The sequence below is a fragment of the Rhipicephalus microplus genome, chromosome 3, assembly GCF_043290135.1.
Source record: "Rhipicephalus microplus isolate Deutch F79 chromosome 3, USDA_Rmic, whole genome shotgun sequence".
NCBI classification, from domain to species: Eukaryota; Metazoa; Arthropoda; class Arachnida; order Ixodida; family Ixodidae; genus Rhipicephalus; species Rhipicephalus microplus.
In genome coordinates, this window is record NC_134702.1 from 168,340,435 (window position 1) to 168,358,471 (window position 18,037).

Sequence of the window (18,037 nt, forward strand, 5' to 3'; positions counted from 1 at the left end):
CTTAGCGCTTACATACCTTCATTTACTGATGCAGCATCGGTGCGGTCTGAACAGGTCATCGGCGATGCTCGTTGCTCCTCCGTCTCGCACGACGACTCACATGCTCGTTTGCGCGGTGATCGATTTGTCGATGAGCGGGGTCGAGGTTTACGCTTCGTGAGATACGAAGGAAGGCCACCAAAAATACTTGGGACAGCGTCAGCCTTCAGCGTTGGCTTGTCGCGCTCCAGGGACATGGCGTCGCCGTTGATATTGAAATCATAAGTAGTGACAATGTTTGAGGCGTCGAAATGCTTCGCACACACACGTGTATATTTGGACTCAAAGTTGAAGTCGCCACTTTCCTGCCGCGGTATGGCCCGTTTCCATTTCTTGCGCTGGTCCTTGTCAGGTGGAAAAGAAAACGACACCTTCTCGGTCATTCCTCTGTAGCCGGAACGGCACCCCGGCACGCAACACGTGTTAGGCATCGTCGTCTCACAACATTTTGGCTAACTCGGACACGCACGCACGCTTCTTCCACCAGTTTGTCTCGCTGTGCGCACGCGTTTCAGTCTGTTTCAGTACGCGAGCAGCCCGAACGATGCCCTCTGTGGCGCAGTGGCGCCGCATCGCGGCAGTTTTGGGCAGCGTATGAAGCTCTCCCATACAGTGACGGCGGAGTTTCGTGACCAGAAAAGCATTGAAGGACTCTGGCTGAAGCGTACCAGCTGTGCCTGGAAGTCGTCGGGAAGCTTCTGACACACTGTAGCGCGGGCTCTCATCACAAGCTCGTTCCGCCACATAAAGCGGAAGCACCACGACGGACCACCATTGAACCCCACAGCGTTTGTCTCCGCTGCCAGAGCCTTCGCCTTCAGGCGCAGCTGCACTGTTGATAGGCCTCTTCCTTCGGCTCTCAGTTGCAACACTCACGTTCGCAGGCTACGCTCTAGGTCCGGCCAGCGTGCCTTCTTGCTGCGATTGGCCTTCTTTGTAGTTTTCATTGTCCGGAGGACGCTGTGGGCTTTGCGCCAGTCCCAGATCATTTTTTCGGCGACATCAAATTCTCTTCCTGCAGCACGATTTCCATGTTCTTCGGCAAATTCAACTGTGCGCAGCTTGAACTTGGCATCGAAACTTCGCCGACTTTGCCTTTCATGTGGAGCCATGGTGCTGTTGTCAGATTAGCGAGGCCGCTGAGCCTACGCCACACGCTACGACTGGCACAACACACGCGACGCACTCACCAAAGCAGCAGCCGCTTGTGCGGACGAAAGTGACGGCAAAGGAAGTGACTCGAAAATCCAAACTCGCATTTCATCATTTAAAAATTTTAAAATCCTTGCACATTTTCACCCCTCTTTGATTATTTATTTTCTGTGCTAAGCTACATCAGCTGTGTTATTTCTAGAGAGTTAATTTACCACTATTTTTATTTTGTTGTAAAACGCGGTTTCTGTGCATGGCAAAAGGGGGCGCACGGCGATATTCAGGCTGCCGAAGCAACTGAAGCCGCGGCATCAAACCTGATTTTGACTGTATATAAGTCGCACCGACGAAAAATTCAGGAAAAAAAAAACGCGGCTTATACACCGAAAAATATGGTACATCAAGGCATGCTGTAGGATATCTCGCTAATGCAGTAATGTGTATACATGAGTGTAAGACCTTCATGTACCACTGAAGAAAACTCCTGAGGCTGGGATATTTTATCATGCATTATTGAAGTTGTTCAGCATTTCTGGTATGAATCTATTAATCTTCTTGAGACTTTCAGTTTGCGAAACATCATATTTTTTCATGCATCATTAATTGAAGTTGTTTAGCATTTTGTGCATTTATTTTCTTGAGCCTTACAGTCCCTCGAACATCATTTTTTTCCTGCATCATTTATTGAAGTTGTTGAGCCTTTCAATTCCTGGAAAATCATATTTTTTCATGCATTGTTTATTGAAGTTGCTTAGCATTTCTGCAATGAACCTACTCAACTTCATGAGCCTGTAGCGAGAGGAAGACGGGACAGCGGCTAATGTGGTCGTGTCGTTCTCTCGCCACTTTATTATCAAAGGCGATTGCTGAAGCGGAGCGGCGGCGGCTGCCACGTCCAAACCGCCAGGGACGGGAGCTCGATCTCCCCACTCGCGCCTCGAGCTGTCGCATGAGCTGCACGAGAGGCGCAGCGCGGTGTCTAAAAAAATGAGGATGATGATGATTGGGGATGATGATGACGCTACAGATTACTCCCACCGCAGAAATGAAGCCGGAATAAAAACAATGAGAGCGTATATACAAGCGAGTTATGTCCGGCAAACGAAACGGGGTCCGTGAGCAGTCCAGGTTGTCAACGGGAAGGGACAATCGGCAACCAGTGGGTCTCTGGCGGGCGAGACTGGGAGAAACGCAGTGGGCAAAGATGGAAGCGCCTGGTTGCTGTGGCCATAAACACGTGCGTCCCATGATTACTTGGCGGGATCACTCGAGAGCGCACCCGGTGCTTCGAGAATGCGTGGCTGACAAAGGTACCCACAGGTGGAGCCGTGGGAGGGGGCCGAAAAGGCCGAGCCGGTGATGGTGGCGAGACGGTGCTATGCATTGAAGTGGAACCAGGACGACCAAGTACTGAAATATAAAGGATGTGGCGGCGTCTCCAACAACACACATTGCGCCGACATGGCTGTTGACAAGGAGCAGTGGGCTGGCAGTTTTGGCCCGGACGTAGCTGTCGATTGAACACCGACCTGAGCGTTGCAGTGTGGCTGACATGCCGGCGCGGGTGACCGAGTCGACGGCCATGGAAACGTCGGGGTCGAAATAGCGCACGGAAGTCACTGCAGGCAGTTAGGTCCACTGTGACCGGTCTGCCGATGTTCTGCGCAAAGGTGGTAGTCATCTGGGTCATGATGAGGGTCATGTCTGAATTCAAGGTACATTGTTGCGTTGCAGTGTCGCCCTTGCAAGGCTCCGGAGGTTGGTCATGGGATCCGGAACGCGGGGGCTCTACCGGAGACTTGGCTGGCGCACCCGTGCTCATCGGGGAAGCCTGGTGGATGTCCACCTGTGTGGTTGTTATGGATTGTGCTGGCTGTTCTGCCATTGGCAAATCTGTCATCTGGTCCTTGGTCATTCTAGCAGCATCTCTGAAGTTCTGCTGTAGCATGTCGCGGGCAACAACTTCAGCTGTGGGAGATGTCAAGGCAGATGGTAGGGGCTGCTTGCAAGATGCGTAGATCGCCAAGGTTGATGGAAGATCATGTTGATTAGATAATGTCGACTGGAGAAGCTCCGGGATCGGGTGCCGAATATTGGGTGAAAATATCTCGTGCCCAGACCGAGGCGCGCAGCAAGGTAGCCGTCGTGGAGTCTGGAGTCGCTGAGGTGTCGCGTGCCGTTAATGTCATGGAAATTGCGCATGTGGCAGGCATCTGCGGTGAACCTTTGTACGTGGGCGCTAACGGAACGCAGCTCTCGGTGGTGTAGTCAGTGGAAGTGCGAGCGTCTTCTACCTCGTCATCGTGGTCGGGTGGAGCATTCAATGTTCCTGTGACCGGATCTGAGGTAGAGGGAGTCGTAGCCGGAGTGGTGAGGTCGTGGTCATTAGAGGGTTGCGTGCCGATTGGTAGCACACGTTGCTACGTAGTGACAGCCCCAAAGTCGTGGGACCCTGGAAGTGGTCGGTACGTGAGGCCGTAGCAGGTGAGCAGCGCAATGCAGAGGGCGTCATATGGCTGCGGGCTCGTGATCGATGTGGTAGCAAGATGGCAAAACTCGACCGGCAGCGCGTCGAGCAAGATGGCGTGCATAAGCGGCTGGTCCGCGACGCCATTCACAGAGAGAACGGCGTCGAGCCGCATGTGCCATGCCTGGGGTAAGACCGGGTGGAGTGGCGGCACTGGCGGGCAGAGTGGCGGAAGATGGCAGCTGGTACCTCGCCGAAGGGCGTGTCCTTTAGGTCACCAATGTAGCGAGAGAGGAAGACGGGACAGCGGCTAACGTGGTCGTGTCGTTCTCTCGCCACTTTATTATCAAAGGCGATTGCCGAAGCGGAGCGGGGGCGGCTGCCACGTCCGAACCGCCAGGCGTGTGAGCTCGATCTCCCCACTCGCGCCTCGAGCTGTCGCATGAGCTGCACGAGAGGCGCAGTGCGGTGGCTAAAAAAATGAGGATGATGATGAATGGCGATAATGATGACACTACAAGCCTTTTACGCCCTGAAACATCACTTAGCGTCCCTTGAACATATTTATCAGGGGTGTCTCCGCAGAATAATGAGCGAGAATGTTGAAAAATTTTAAGCATATATAACTTCATCCACCTGACAAAGTTCGACATCAATAGATTATGAAAAATTTCTGAAGCCTGATATACTCTGCAAGGTGCTTGTTTGGGCTAGTCGCTCCTCCGTGGAGCTGCTTAGTAGTGCAAACTTCAGGGATGAGAGAAGAGAGACTCACTGTAAACCAACTCCAACTTCAGCGGCGCAAGTTCTTTTCTTGGCAGTGTCTGATTTTTTTTTTTTTTTTTTAGTGTGAAGCGCTGACACAGTGCTCCTGTTATGTTTGTTTCTGAAGTCTTTTGACACCCGATGGCACTTTTGACACCCGACTTCCTTGCAAAAGAACAAGTCTTTTGACCACGACAGCAGCCATGCCCGTTTTGCTTTGTTAGTAAAGGCTTTTTCCCCAGGAAAACCTTTGTGGAATGATGCAGACTGATGTCCAGAGTCAAGGGATAGCTTGATGTTGGCTATGACATGGCTGTGACACTTAATTGGATGGGACCTGTTATTCTGGTTATAAATAATGGTGAATCTTTGGCAATACAACAGTCTCATAACATAAATGTGTCTTCGAACACGTTTATTTTGTGCAGGTGCACAACAACTACTTTTTTCCCGCTTAAGAAACTGCTATGTTGGATGTCGTTTTAGGCAACAGCAAGAACAGTGTCAGATATTATGTGAGGGCCTTGGTGTGACATGTATTTTCTGCAATGCAGTGTTAAATGATATTTCTAGTGGAGTATTCTAGTTCTCTGATCAAAGTAAATATAGGAGCAAGACAAAAGTAGTGAGGAAGAAAACAGAAATAAGGATGAGTAAGAAAAACAGAAACTAAACAGAATATCATCATCATCATTAGCCTGACTACGTCCACTGCAGGACAAAGGCCTCTCCCATGTTTTGCCAATTAACCCGGTCCTGTGCTTGCTGCTGCCAATTTATACCCGCAAACTTCTTAATCTCGTCTGCCCACCTAACCTTCTGTCTCCCCCTAACCCGCTTCCCTTCTCTGGGAATCCAGTTAGTTACCCTTAATGAGCAGCGGTTATCCTGTCTACGCGCTACATGCCCGGCCCATGTCCATTTCCTCTTCTTTATTTCAACTATGATATCCTTAACCCCCGTTTGTCCCCTAATCCACTCTGCTCTCTTCTTGTCTCTTAAGGTTACACCTACCATTTTTCTTTCCATTGCTCGCTGCGTCGTCCTCAATTTAAGCTGAACCATTTTTGTAAGTCTCCAGGTTTCTGCTCCGTAGCTAAGTACCGGCAAGATACAGCTGTTATATACCTTCCTCTTGAGGGATAGTGGCAATCTACCTGTCATAATTTGAGAGTGCTTGCCGAATGTACTCCACCCCATTCTTATTCTTCTAGTTACTTCAATCTCGTGGTTAGGCTCTGCGGTTATTACCTGCCCTAAGTAGACATAGTCTTTTACAACTTCAAGTGCACTATTACCTATCTCGAAGCGCTGCTCCTTTTCGAGGTTGTTGTACATTACTTTCGTTTTCTGCAGATTAATTTTAAGACCCACCTTTCGGCTCTCCTTGTCTAACTCCGTAATCATGAGTTGCGATTCGTCCCCTGAGTTACTCAGCAATGCAATGTCATCGGCGAAGCGCAGGTTACTAAGGTATTCTCCATTAACTCTTATCCCTAACTGTTCCCATTCTAGGTTTCTGAAAACCTCCTGTAAGCACGCGCTAAATAGCATTTGGGAGATTGTGTCCCCCTGCCTTACACCCTTCTTGATTGGTATTCTGTTGCTTTCTTTATGAAGCACTATGGTAGCAGTTGATCCCCCGTAGATTTCTTCCAGAATGTTTATATATACTTCATCTACGCCCTGATTCCGCAGTGTCTGCATGACGGCTGATATTTCTACTGAATCAAACGCCTTCTCGTAACCTATGAAGGCTATGTATAGTGGTTGGTTATACTCTGAGCATTTCGCTATTACCTGATTGATAGTATGAATGTGGTCAATTGTTGAGTAGCCTGTTCGAAATCCTGCTTGTTCCTTTGGTTGATTGAACTCTAATGTTTTCTTTACTCTGTTAGCAATTACCTTTGTAAATAGCTTGTACAAGCGATGCAGTTTCCTTGCTTCATCCCAGCCGTTGGTTTTTGCAACCCGCTCGAAGTGTTCTAACCAATCCTCCACATCCTCGAACGTGTCACCGTGGAAGGGCTCAGGCAAGCACGGTGGGGACAGAATAGGTTCCGATGATGTCACCTGGTAAGCCATCGTTCCTTTGTCTGTGGACGCTGCTTGTGTTGCTGGAGCACTGGGGAGGGGTGCGAATTCAGGCGGCTCTCCCCGGAGGCGGCGGCTTGAACGCTGGTGTACCGGAGTCAGTTCGCCAGGTTCCAATCGTTGAGGATCGGGGCTTCGCTCTCTTGCGCCAAGGGGGCTTCCAATCATACCCCGCACCTTCACCAGAATGTAACGGGTGCAAGAGAGGAAAAGTCAAAAACTAGTTTATTATGGGCGAACTTGTGTCCTGAAAATTATGTGCGAAAAGATAGAAGAGTCCGCTTGAGCGTTCCAAAAACAAAAACTGTTCCTCTGCCTACTCACCTTCTTCTTCGCAGCTCCAACCCACACTGGCTCGTGCCTGTGAACAAGAGGCATGAGTCGTGCGGCTCCAAGCAAGAGTGCGCAAGAGACTGTGGACGCTGATTTTTCATAATGTCGGATATTGTGAACAGTCTCTGTGGCAATATGATCACTTCTCTACCCCTTAATGTCAGTTCGCTAACAAATAGGTGCAATTGTTGACAGCATGTTCATCTTTCAACACTGGCGATGTATGCAGTGGCGAAGACTGATTAGGCAGAATATATTGTGACAAAAAGTGCATTGCTGAAATGGATTGAGCATCAGGGCACTTTGGAAAAGCTGCATAGTGTTTGTCGTGACAAGAAATATTTTTGGACTATAAATGGCCTACAATGTTGTGTAAACTAGAAGAGTTGGTGGACTTTTGTGCAGTTGGTGCAAGCTTTACTCGAATATGCGCAACAAGGCACAGGAAGATGGCACTGTACCTGAATGGCACAATTGGAGCACCACTGTTTTTTCCGATGTCATATAGTGGAAAACATTTTAGTTCAACATCACTAGCAACATGATTGACCAGAACGAATGTTATACAAAATATGTCCTCCCACCGTGAGGCAGTCCCTGGCTGCAATGCTGGCCGGGACTGGCTGACGCCGGATCCTCCGTGGGCTGGGCCTGCTCAGGGGGGCTCCACAGGCGCCTCATCTTGCCACTGCTCTTCCCCCTGGCCTCAAGCTTTCGCTTCTCAGTAACGTGCTCCTGCGAGACCTGCCGAGCATGGCTTCGCAGGAAATAGCGAGGCGGCTCGCATTCTGCATGAGCCTGGTTCACCGCTGGAGCCATGGCTGCTTGAGCGTTCACTGGGGCTGTGGGAGAGTCCTATACAGAATATAAAACTGTACAAACGAAGAATATAAAACTGAATATAAAACTACAAATAAAGAGCAGTTGCATGCACGTTGGAGGCTTTCTATTTCCCATACGGGAAAAGATACTTTCTTGTTTCAAGCAAACTGCATTGCAGCTCGTCCTGTAGAAATCTATTCACTCATGATTGTCATTCTGATGTCAATAGGAGCGTAATCTTTGACATACTCCTTGATTTTAAAAATTTTTTTTTTTTGAGCCAAGCAAACCTGTGAGGAATGGTGGCCGACAGCTTCACTAATTATGGCTTGGCTCTATGTTCTGCTTGTTCATCAATATCATGCAAGCAAAGATGCTAATGTATTGTGCGCCAGGCGCAATGCACGGCGCTTCGGGCCTGGTGCTCGAAGCGCCGGCTGGGGCGAAGAAGTGGCACGATTGAGACCAGCGTGGAAACTCCTTCTTCACTATTTACAGCACGCTATATGCATTGGTACAGCGCCACCTCGAGGGGGGGGGCGAGGGGGTGCAGAGAATCTGTTCCCAAACTGGAACAGTTACCTATATACCACATCCCCCCCCCCCCCCCCCCTTGAATGAAAGAGAGTAAAACTCGACCTTCTACCCACTCCCTCTCTCACTGGAGCAGAGCTCCCTAAGCTGCGTAGCTGCTGTTGCTACAGAAGGGAGTGGAAGGTTGGTTGCATGGTGTTCGTCTTGTCTTGTCGTGGCTGCTGCTGCTTGTCAAGGATGGAGACCAGCGCCTTTGGATACGTTGCAACAACTCGACTTTATGTACAGGACCTTATGTACAAATTTACAAGTATCTTCACCTTTAGGACTGTCGCATGTTGCCTCGGCAGAGCCGATAGTGCAGAGCACTGTGTGCAGCGACCAGAACCCCCGTGAGGAGTCAGCAGCCAGGTATTAACCCCTGGGTTGCCCCTCCCTGTTCTCCTCACGGTTAACCAAAACAATTCAGTCCATTTATTGGACAGACTAAACACACTTCTTGTCGTCCTCTTCTCTCTCTTGTTCAAGCATTTGAGCTCCTGGTCCGAGAGAGAGAGCCGAAAGTACTGGCTGACAAGAGACGTGCTGCGAACTGTGCGAATGCTCACGATGGTTGCGCCATTTCATTGCCCTGCTCATGTTACCCGGGTGCAGCTGGGTCGTAAGTGGGCCCATGCCATTACTGCAAGATGGTATACACTGTCCTGTGCGACAGCTGCCTCGCGGACTCTATTCAAGATGTATGGGTGTCAACACACCGGACGTCTTGCGACGGTGAATGACGTCTCGCAACGGAGAAACAAGATCACCTCGACTCTTACATTTAATTAAAGAGTTCAGCTCATCTGAGTGCACGGCTGCTATGCACTCTTCACAGGTAGTCGTAGTTTGAACTTTTCGAACAATGAAGCCTGCTATATATGGCATCATGGAACTGACAAAAGCAGAAAGGCTCTCGGGCCAGTCAATGCGATTCGTATAGTCCTGGTCATCAGGCTGCAATGCTGATGCCCTGCACATGTCAGTAAGGTTTATTGTATCTATCATGGCTGCAGGAGTCGCTGCATTCAATACCAAGACAAAAGTTCTGTCTGAACCAATAGATGCTTGTATGCAGCCGTAAACTGCGTAGCTGTTGGGTTGTTGTTATGACCGCCTTGTCCACGTATTGACCCAAAGAAGTTTTCGGCATGGTCTTGACTGAGTTAGTGTGTCAGCAAGTATTCCAGCTGACCCTGGCCGACAAGTTAGTCAAACATTCTTTCTGTGCTTGCCGTGCATATAAAAAAAAACTAATGAATCCATTTTTTTTTTCAGTCCTTCTGTCATTGCACGTCCTGCCGGATGTCTCAACCTGTTTTATGTACGCTCGAGCCTCGGGGAAAAAACGACTACCAGCATGCTTCGTTCCCCTTCCGAAGGGGCACTTTGTATGACCTCACCAGCGTGTTTCTGGAGTTTAAAATGTCAAACAAGCGATCAAAAGTTGTAATAAACATACATATTGCGCTGGGACCCTTGAATTGTGGCAGCTTAAGCTCTTGTTCGCAGAAGTCTAAAGCATCGGCAACTGAGACACTCAGTGCTTGTATAGCATATTGTACTTTTATTTTTATTTTTCTATTGGACGTGGACCTTCGTAAGCTTGTTGCAAAGCCGCCACACTTCTTCACGTTGAAGTGCCACCAATACCACTACATAACCCCATTTCACATGCTTTCCTTCAATGTCAACGAGGTGGCTCACGGTTGCCAACGAATTGCGCACAAGCTTAATCATATGGCAGGCATCTAAAATAATGTGAACATTTTTAGCATTATCAGCTGGGTTGGCAAAGCTTGTAATAAAGTCAGAGTTTGGTTGAATCTGATCACGTGAACATCTAGCCATAGTAAAGTTTGACGAGGCCCCTTCAAACTTAAGAGAGACAACTTCGGCCCGCACTGATGCAAGTTTCTCGATACATTATTTGGTCAGCTCTGCCCTCTCCGTGCCAGTGAGTCAGTCAATTAAGAAATACGCAACTGGCATTTTTAGTCTGATGTTTACACCAACAATCATGAACACTCATTTCTAGCTTCAGGAAGGCTGTCATCATCTAGGCCTGTTCTAAAGTCCACATACCCGGTTGCTTTTTTGCCGACAATTTCTATGTGTTTCCTTCAACGACCATTGAGCAGTACAGATGTTCACTTCGTGATTGGGCAAATTTTTCGAGGAAAAAATTGCTTCAGCCAAGAAGCCAGGAGCTCCATCGATTGATCGATACAAATCCCAAAGTGTGCACCTTGATCATCATCATCATCATCATCATCATCATCAGCCTGACTACGTCCACTGCAGGACAAAGGCCTCTCCCATGTTCCGTCAGTTAACCCGGTCCTGTGCTTGCTGCTGCCAATTTATACCCGCAAACTTCTTAATCTCGTCTGCCCACCTAACCTTCTGCCTCCCCCTAACCCGCTTCCCTTCTCTGGGAATCCAGTTAGTTACCCTTTATGACCAGCGGTTATCCTGTCTACGCGCTACATGCCCGGCCCATGTTCATTTCCTCTTCTTTATTTCAACTATGATATACTTAACCCCCGATTGTCCCCTAATCCACTCTGCTCTCTTCTTGTCTCTTAAGGTTACACCTACCATTTTTCTTTCCATTGCTCGCTGCGTCGTCCTCAATTTAAGCTGAACCCTCTTTGTAAGTCTCCAGGTTTCTCCTCCATAGCTAAGTACTGGCAAGATACAGCGGTTATATACTTTCCTCTTGAGGAATAGTGGCAATCTACCTGTCATAATTTGAGAGTGCTTGCCGAATGTACTCCACCCCATTCTTATTCTTCTAATTACTTCAATCTCGTGGTTAGGCTCTGCAGTTATTACGTGCCTTAAGTAGACATAATCTTTTACAACTTCAAGTGCACTATTACCTATCTCGAAGCGCTGCTCCTTTCCGAGGTTGTTGTACATTACTTTCGTTTTCTGCAGATTAATTTTAAGACCCACCTTTCAGCTCTCCTTGTCTAACTCCGTAATCATGAGTTGCAATTCGTCCCCTGAGTTACTCAGCAATGCAATGTCATTAGCGAAGCGCAGGTTACTAAGGTATTCTCCATTAACTCTTATCCCTAACTGTTCCCATTCTAGGCTTCTGAAAACCTCCTGTAAGCAGGCGGTAAATAGCATTGGGGAGATTGTGTCCCCCTGCCTTACACCCTTCTTGATTGGTATTCTGTTGCTTTCTTTATGAAGCACTATGGTAGCAGTTGATCCCCTGTAGATTTCTTCCAGAATGTTTATATATACTTCATCTACGCCCTGATTCCGCAGTGTCTGCATGACGGCTGAAATTTCTACTGAATCAAACGCCTTCTCGTAAAAGGCATTTTATTAAGGGTCTTACCCCCTAAATAAGGGTCTAGAGTACGGAGTTGGGCCTCTGATTAGCCTATGGGGTGCTGTTTATTGATATAATAAGCGGACAAAATTTAAATTTTCTTGTGAGGTGATGTTAGCAAATTAATCTTTTTAGTGATTAGGATTAATTTTGGTCACGAAATAGTTCCGGTACTATTACTCCTGTCCTGATGAAACCTGAGCGGCGACAGGTCTACAATTAGGGCTTTGCACTGTATGAGTTAGAAGTTTCCCGGTAGGTTATTAGCAAAGTTAAAAGCGATCGTAAGGAAAAAAAAAAAAAAAAACACGTTCAAGACTTTGATCTGACGGGCGTACCTTTCTCTCGAGCAGTGAGCCACCCTCCTCCTCTGAGCGAGGGAAGACGCGGGCGCCACACGTTTATTAGCGGTTTTCGTTATATTCTTTCTAATCTGTATCTTCCGGTTACCTTAAGCTATCAAAATGATTTTTACACGGAAAAAAAACGGACTGTTGTGTTCTAAAAGAAGATATTAGCTATTTTTCGGTGGCGTTTGTAGCTCCTTTTGAAAATTTGTTTTAAATAAATAAGCTTTTTGCTGATTACCACCTTAAATAAGGGCCTAGAGTGTACGGAATTGGGCCTCCTGGTAGCCTATGGGGTGCGGTTTATTGTTATATTAAGCGGACAAAATTTAAATGCGTTTGCGAGGTGATATTACCAATTGAATCTTTTTAGTGATTAGGCTTAATTTTGATTGCGGAATAACTCTGGAACTATTAAACCTAGCCTGATCAAACTTCAGTAGCGTCAGGTCTACACTAAGGACTTTCAACTTTATAAGTAAGAAGTTTCCCGGTAGAATATTAATAAAGCTACAAGCGATCGTAAAAAACACGTGGTGTGACTGTTGTTGTTTTCACAGATTCACACTGTTTTCCGCTCCTTAAATTTGAAATTTTCGTTTGAAATAGCAGTATTTGTAGCGGTTGAACTCCTTGTATCGTCACGAACAAATAGACACCACTCTGACCCTCCTAGAACCAGAATTGCTAAAGTTATAGGCAGATATGTGCAGAGCTCACTTACACGTGCTGCTGACGCGGCCGCTCCCGTGACTCCGATATGCCGGTTGCAGCTTATCGTGCCAAATAGTCAGTTGGGACTATTATCCACCTTTTTCCTGATGCCAACATTGGAAACGGTCCGAGGAGATCCATTCCAACCTGTTGAAATGGAGTCGCAGGTCTATAGGCTTGAGAAGGCCGGCCGTCTTGAGGGGTGGTGTTTTTCGCCTTTGACACTCGCGACATGTCTTGACGTAATGCTTCACGGACGCTAGCAACTTGGGCCAGTAGTATTTCTGATGAATTTTGGCGAAAGTTCAACTCGCGCCCAAGTGGCCCGCCGACGGTTCATCATGGCAGGCTTCTAAGACTTCATGCCTCATGGCTGCTGGTACAACGAGTAAGAACTTCTTGTTGTGTTCAAGATTCCTCTTGTAAAGTGCATTATCTCGCAGGCAGAATGAGGATAACCCTCTCTTAAATACGCAAGGAACTTGTTCGTCGTGCCCTTCGAGATACTTTATTAATGGGAGCAATTCTATGTCAGCCAGTTGATGTTCGGCGATTTCTGAGGTTTTTATCACACATAGGAGTGGGAAGTCCTCTTCTTCTGAAAGAGTCGAGTGGACTGGTGAAAGTGATAAGCAGTCAGCATCATCATGCTTTCTGCCAGACCTATATACGACCGTAATGTCATACTCTTGGAGCCTGAGACTCCATCTCGCAAGCCGTCCCGATGGGTCTTTTAAGCTCGCCAGCCAACAAAGTGAGTGGTGGTCACTGACGGCACAGAACGGCCTGCCGTAGAGGTATGGCCTGAACTTGTTCATCGCCTGTATGACTGCCAAGCACTCTTTTTCTGTTGCAGAGTAGTTTCTTTCCGCTTCAGAAAGGGTTCGGATAGCATATGCTATTATTTTCTCTTCTCTATTCCGCCATTGCTCCAGGACCGCACCTAGGCCAAGATTGCTGGCATCTGTATGAACTTCAGTATCTGCGGTTTCGTCAAAGTGAACCAGGATAGGTGGAGCTTGCAAACGTTTCTTTAGTTCGTCGAATGCACTGTCTTGTTCGGTGCACCAAATAAATGGCACGTCCTCTCTTGTGAGTCTTGTTAAAGGTTCGGCAATTTTCGCGAAATTTTTCACAAACTACCTATAATAAGCACATAAACCCAAAGATTGGCGTACCTCCTTCTTGTCTTTTGGCTTGGGAAACAGCCCCACGGCCACAGTCTTCTCCGGGTCCGGGCCAACACCTTGAGCGCTGATTACATGACCGAGGAAACGAAGCTTCTCGAATCCAAACTGGCATTTTTCCGGTTTAATCGTCAAGCCGGCTGACTGGATAGCCTGAAGTACCGAACGTAGTCGCTCCACATGCTGTTCAAACATTGCTGAAAACACCACAACGTCGTTCAGGTAGACTAAGCACGACTGCCATTTGAGGCCTGAAAGGACGCTGTCCATCATGCGCTGGAATGTTGCAGGCGCACAACACAGGCTGAATGGGAGTGCTTTAAACTCATATAGACCATCCGGGTTACGAAAGCAGTCTTTTCACGGTCCCTTTCGTCCACTTCAATTTGCCAATAACCGCTTTTTAAATCCAATGAAGAGAAATACCTTGCGTGCCGTACCCGATCCAACGTATCATCAATACGCCGCAAAGGGTAGACATCCCGCTTGGTCACGCTGTTCAGCTTTCTGTAATCAACGCAGAATCTCAGCGTGTTGTCCTTTTTCCTCACAAGGACTACAGACGACGCCCACGGACTATTGGATGGCTGTATGACATCATTCTCCAGCATCTCTTTCACTTGGCTCTTTATGATCTCACGTTCCTTCGGTGATACTCTGTACGGATTTTGGTGTACCGGCCTTGTAGCTTCATCTGTTATTATTCGGTGTTTAACAACCTGGGTTCGCCGTACTTTTGACGAGGTAGAGAAATATCTGGTGAAGTCTCTTAGGAGGTTTTGAATGATTTTCTTCTCGGCTGGGGATAGATTTTGGCTGATTGCAACTCTTGCCACGACATCGGGCGCAGGTTCCGAAGTAGGTGGCCCTGACACCAGACCACATAAGTCGGTCACTGTTTGAAAACCGTGATGGAAGGCGATAGCAGTGTCCTTTGCAACGTGCTGAATTTTGTTTCCGAAATTCGTGAGCAATACATCGGCACATCCACCACGTAATTGAATAATGCCTCGAGCTACACAAATGCCTTTTTTGAGCAGTAGTTCGATGTTTGCATTCGCTATACCTTCAGAATCAACGAATGCTTCATTTCTTACACCGACTATTACGCTGCATCGTGGCGGCACGGTAACATCACAATCTATAACACGTAATGCAGTGTATTCTGGCTCATTTGTGTCTATGGCCAGTTTTGTCGAAAAAGAGACACTAGAATTCTGCAGGTCGATTACAGCTCCGTTTGCTAGCAGAAAATCCATTCCGAGTATTAAATTTCTAGAGCATTCCGGAAGTATGACAAAGTCAGCAACATAAGTAACGCCTTGAATTCCGATTCGTGCGGTACATCTTTCCACAGGTGTGATGAGATGACCCTTAGCCGTGCGTATCTGGGGTCCAATCCAAGGCGCCAGGACTTTCTTTGAATCCTTTGCGGCAGCGTAACTGACAACTGAATAATCAGCACCTGTGTCAACTAAAACGGTAAATTCACACCCGTCTACGGTAACGTGTAAGTCTGAAGAAATTTTGTCTTTGCCTAACCTAGTTGTAGTGTTCCGCTCGTCGTTGCTGCACTGGGACCTTGACGGAAGATCTTCAGTTGGTCGGACATCAGCGGCCTTGCCTCCATAGGTCGCTGGCTTCAGTTTTCCTGATGGGGACTGCTTGAACGACGGTGTGTTGAGATTGAAGGTGGAGAAGGGGAACTAAATCGTCGAGGACTTGGCGATCAATAGCGAGCAGGCGCTGGTGATCTAGGCTGATGCTGGAAACCGGCAGTTGGAAACAGATGGCCGGACAAGTAATCTTCAATTTCAACGGGTATTTCGCCATTTCTGGGGCATGGCGCGTTTGGAGAAAACCCGCGGAGACCAACTCGTCGATATGGGCACATTCTATACAGGTGTCCAGCTTCGCTGCAGTGGAAACAGAGAGGCGTACTGTCGGGTGTGTGCCACACGTCGCTTTTTCGGGGCCTCGAGTTAGCTGGATAGTTTGAGCCACGCGAAGCCGGTCGGTAGCCACTGGGAGCTGTGAACGAAGCAGTATGCACGGTGGGCTGGAGTACGGCATCGGCGTAAGTCGGTACGGGGCGTTCCTGCAATTGCTGTTCAAGTTGAACAGGTTGCGCCTCGGGTTCGGCTTGAAGAATGGCGTGGCGAACTTCATCTCTGATCATGGTAGTCAGAGACGAAACTGGCGTTGCGGTATGTCGGGGCAGCAGCTTCTGGAGCTCTTCCTTAACAATGAATTGCACCATTTTCCTCAATGCTTCGCTGCTGCTTCCCAGGTTTGCTGAGAGAACATCCACAGGAACACTACTCGTGTCATGATTGTAGTGACGGAAGCGCTGCTGCAATGCCCCCTCAATGGAGGTGGCTTCGTTGCGGAATTCAGCAACTGTACGAGGTGGGTTGCGTACCAAACCGGCAAACAACTCCTGTATGACAGGAGTTATCAAGTGACGCAGCTTTTTCTCTTCGTTCATGTTCGGGTCAGCGGGCTTGAAAAGGCGGGACATGTCCTCAATATACATGTCAACGCTTTTGTTCGTGCGCTGGTTTCTGGACTGTAGAGCGTTCTCTGCCTTCTCCCAACGATTGGCGCTGGCCTATGTAGGTACTATTTGTCGTCGGAATTCTTCCCATGTCGGTATGAACGCTTCGTGGTTTTCATACCACGTCCTCGCTGCATCCTCCAATGCAAAGTACACGCGATGCAGTTTCCTTGCTTCATCCCAGCTGTTGGTTTTTGCAACCCGCTCAAAGTGTTCTAACTAATCCTCCACATCCTCGAACGTGTCGCCGTGGAAGGGCTCAGGCAAGCACGGTAGGGACAGAATAAGTTCCGATGATGTCACCTGGTAAGCCATCGTTCCGTTGTCTGTGGACGCTGCTTGTGTTGCTGGAGCACTCGGGAGGGGTGAGAATTCAGGCGGCTCTCCTCGGAGGCGGCGGCTTGAACGCTGGTGTACCGGAGTCAGTTCGCCAGGTTCCACTCGTTGAGGATCGGGGCTTCGCTCTCTTGCGCCAAGGGGGCTTCCAATCATACCCCGCACCTTCACCAGAATGTAACGAGTGCAAGAGAGGAAAATTCAAAAACTAGTTTATTATGGGCGAACTTGTGCCCTGAAAATTATCTGCAAAAAGATAGAAGAGTCCGCTTGAGCGTCCCAAAAACAAAAACTGTTCCTCTGCCCACGCACCTTCTTCTTCGCAGCTGCAACCCACACTGGCTCGTGCCTGTGAACAACAGGCATGAGTCGTGCGGCCCCAAGCAAGAGTGTGCAAGAGACTGTGGACGCCGATTTTTCATAATGTCGGATATTGTGAACAGTCTCTGTGGCAATATGATCACTTCTCTACCCCTTAATGTCAGTTCGCTAACAAATATATGCAGTTGTTGACAGCATGTTCATCTTTCAACAATGGCGATGTATGCAGGGGCGAAGACTGATTAGGCAGAATATATTGTGACAAAAAGTGCATTGCTGAAATGGATTGAGCATCAGGGCACTTTGGAAAAGCGGCATAGTGTTTGTCGTGACAAGAAATATTTTTGGACTACAAATGGTCTACAATGTTGTGCAAACTAGAAGAGTTGGTGGACTTTTGTGCAGTTGGTGGAAGCTTTACTCGAATAGGCGCAACAAGGCACAGGAAGATGACACTGTACCTAAATGGCACAATTGGAGCACCACTGTTCTTTCCGATGTCATACAGTGGAAAACATTTTAGTTCAACAACACTAGCAACATGATTGACCAGAACGAATGTTATACGAAATATGTCCTCCCACCGTGAGGCAGTCCCTGGCTGCAATGCTGGCCGGGACTGGCTGACGCCGGATCCTTCGTGGGATGGGCCTGCTCAGGGGGGCTCCACAGGCGCCTCATCTTGCCACTGCTCTTCTCCCTGGCCTCAAGCTTTCGCTTCTCAGTAACGTGCTCCTGCGAGACCTGCCGAGCATGGCTTCGCAGGAAATAGCGAGGCGGCTCGCTTTCTGCATGAGCCTGGTTCACCGCTGTAGCCATGGCTGCTTGAGCGTTCACTGGGGCTGGGGAGAGTCCTGTACAGAATATAAAACTGTACAAATGAAGAATATAAAACTGCATATAAAACTGTACAAATGAAGAGCAGTTGCATGCACGTTGGAGGCTTTCTATTTCCCATACGGGAAAAGATACTTT

At 48.1% G+C, this 18,037-nt stretch overlaps 1 long non-coding RNA gene across 1 annotated transcript in view; it reads left to right on the forward strand.

Annotated features, from left to right (window-relative positions):
- Nucleotides 1-9,732, forward strand: part of LOC119186085 (uncharacterized) — a 47,076-nt gene extending 37,344 nt beyond the window's left edge. Inside the window, exon 4 of the long non-coding RNA XR_012894428.1 lies at nt 9,527-9,732. This is a non-coding gene — a long non-coding RNA (uncharacterized LOC119186085). The remainder of the gene's footprint in view (nt 1-9,526) is intronic.
- The last annotated feature ends 8,305 nt before the right edge of the window (nt 9,733-18,037 follow it).